This window comes from Galeopterus variegatus, unplaced genomic scaffold, assembly GCF_000696425.1.
Source record: "Galeopterus variegatus unplaced genomic scaffold, G_variegatus-3.0.2 Scaffold3226, whole genome shotgun sequence".
In the NCBI taxonomy this organism is placed as follows: Eukaryota; Metazoa; Chordata; class Mammalia; order Dermoptera; family Cynocephalidae; genus Galeopterus; species Galeopterus variegatus.
Genome location: NW_007729337.1, coordinates 118,069 through 120,964, shown reverse-complemented (window position 1 = coordinate 120,964; position 2,896 = coordinate 118,069).

The following is a 2,896-nucleotide window of genomic DNA, read 5'->3' as shown; positions in this document are numbered from 1 at the left end:
GGGGGGGGGGGGGGGCTTGCAGCCCATCTTCTTCTCTTCTAGGCAGGGAAATCAGCCTTTGAGAAAATAGAAAAGTGCCTGCTTCTAATGAGATGCCTCATCTGCAGCTCAGAGGGTTTCACTTTCCCCTTCATCTTGAATACTTAATCCTAATAGTCCTTGAGTATATTTGATGTTAAATATATCATTTTGCTCAGACTCGCTGTGAGCTTGATCTCTCCCCTGCCACTGCAGCCAGAGCTGTGCCCTCAAGGTCTGAGGGAGGCTTTGGCACTGCTGCCACCAGCACATTTGGTGCTAGTCCCACACCCCAGCCTGAGCTAAGGGCTAGACAGTGTAGCAAGCAAGCACAGGGCCTGACAGGCTGGGCAAGCAGCAACTTCTTGCTGTAGAAACCTCTGTGCTACCTGGAGGCATTTACTCCATAAGGGCTGCAGACTTATTCCTGACCTCCAGGGGCTATTTCTCCTTACTGTCAGGGTCCGGTCTAGTCCACAAACCAAGACTAGCTGGGACCATTTTTCCACTCTTGTGCACATGTTGTGCCTGGGACTCTGTCCCAACACCAGTTCACTTCAGCCTCCAAGTTACGCAGTTAGCAACCTCATGGCTGGCATCCCTTTGGGGAGTTAGGACCCTTGTGCCCCAAGCCTATGGACTGGAGCAGGCTTGGGGTGCTGAGCCATGGGCTGCATAAGCAGGGACATGTCAGCAGGGGACTGATGCTGTGTGGGAGGTCTGCTTATGTCTACAGTAGGCTCTCTCTGCACCCCTAGTTGTGAGCCTGGTCTGGTGCTCCCAGATAATGTGGAGAGAGGCCTCCACAGCTGGTTTATAGAGCTACCCAGCCAGTCTTGGAGGGTTTGAGTGGCTTGAGCTCCCAGCCAGGAAGGGGCCTGCTGGGTGGACAGAGGCAGATATGAGCCTCACTCATCCACTGGCCTCCATCTCAGCTCACAGCAATTGCTGGGGCAGGCAAGTAGCTTCCACCCCCATGCTCACCCCCACCCAAGCTGCCTCCAGGTTCAGGGACACACCCACAACACCAGGGTGGAATCCTCAGATCCCCTGGGGATGGGAGAGGTCATTTTGCCCAACACATTCCACAGGTGATGAGCATGTACTCTCACTTCTACATGCCAAGAGTGCTCCAAAATGCCCTTGAAATGCCTCTGGGGTCAACAGGGGGAGGCCAGTTGATCAATCCCCAAGGTTACTTTGAGGAGAAAAGGGGTGCTACTGGCTGCCTTACAAATTTCTGGGCAGGTCCCAGCAGTTTGTCCTTGCACCTGGCAGGAAAGTCCTGAAGACAGGCTCCTGCATTGGGGGTGGGGGTGGTGGACAGTGAGACTTGGTGCCCCAGGGCCTGGGCAGACTAGATATTCCAGAACTCTTTGGTGGAGACTGTCAGCCTAAGGGCCTACTCCAACACAGTGCAGCTGTCTCCAAGATGGAGTTACAAGATGGCCTCACAGGTGACACTCAGAGATCATTCGGGGTGACAAGGGCCCCTTCCCTGTGACCACCATAGTTGACAGGACAGAGTAAACCTACAGACTTTGCAGTGCAATCAGGATGACTGCTGGCCAAGTTCAAATGCCCTTCCCTGCCCCTGTTCACACAAAAGCAGCCAATGCACAGGAATTTGCAAGCAGCTAGAGTGGAGAAATGCACAGTCGGCAAACTTTTCCTCTTTTCGTTTCTGGAGAGCCTGGATAGGCCTTCTTGGGAGTCGCAGTCACAAATTATGAGGCCTTGTGAAGGCCTAGGCCAAATCTGCACCCCCAGAAAACAAGTCTTGCCCACTCCTTGATGAAGGCCAACCCATCCCTGCCCAGCAGTCCTGAGAAGGTCTGGGCATACGCTGACCAACTGTCCGGGTTTGCCATGGGACTGAGGGATTTCCTAGGATGCGGGACTTTCAGTGCTATAGCCGAGACAGTCCTGGGCAAACCAGGATAGTTGATCACCATAATGATACAGGTGGTAGGGTGGGACAAGGGACCAGTGGAGCCAGAGGGGAAGGCCAGACAGCCAGACCCTTTCCCTGCGGAAGAGCAGCTGCCCCCCAACTCCAAATTTCCCAGCCTCCTGCCCCAGTGCTTCATCCTCCAGGCACTAAGGGACCGTCCCAGCACTCGGGGGTGGTCCACTTGCCAGCCAGAGCTGTGAGTTCTCCTGAGAGACTAGTAATGGAAAAGGTGTAAGTTGGAGGAGCCGGGGTGAATCCAGATATTGTGAGGCCCGAAGTTTACTGCAGTTTGGGGGTGGGGGCTCTTTAAGAAAAGAAATGCAAGATTCCTAATACAAAATTACCACCAGGGACCTAGCACATGAAGGACCCTGAAGGACCCTAAACTTCATTAGTTTCAAGGTAAATCCGCCCCTGGTTGAACCTAATATTTCAGATTATATGGCACACCAATGTCAGGCTGGTGAACTGATGGCACGCGTCTTCCCCAGCCCCGCTAGGGGCGGAGGCAGTGTCACCCCTCCCGCAGCTATGAAGTCCCAGACCTGAGGGACCCTAGGACCTCACCCCACGTCATCTGTGCAACCCCCTGGGGAATCCGTTCCGCAGTAGGGTGCGCAAGGGGGTCGTGCCGACACCCAGAGAGGCCGGGTACTGCCGGGAAGCCCGCGGCGCGGGTGGCAGAGGCGCTCCGGGTGTCTGCAAGGCGGCAAGAGCCAGTGAGAAAGTTCCCGGCTGGAGCGTGCGGGACTGGCTGGCTCCGGGTAGCCAGGGAGACTTCCACATCCCTCCGAGCAACCCCGGGAGCTGAACCTGGCGCTCCGACACGTACACTCGCGCGCATATCCAGCCGCCGACCTGCCGCCGACCGGCCGGGAAGCCGCCAACCCGCCCGAAGCAGCCGGGGTGGCCTCGGCAGGGCCC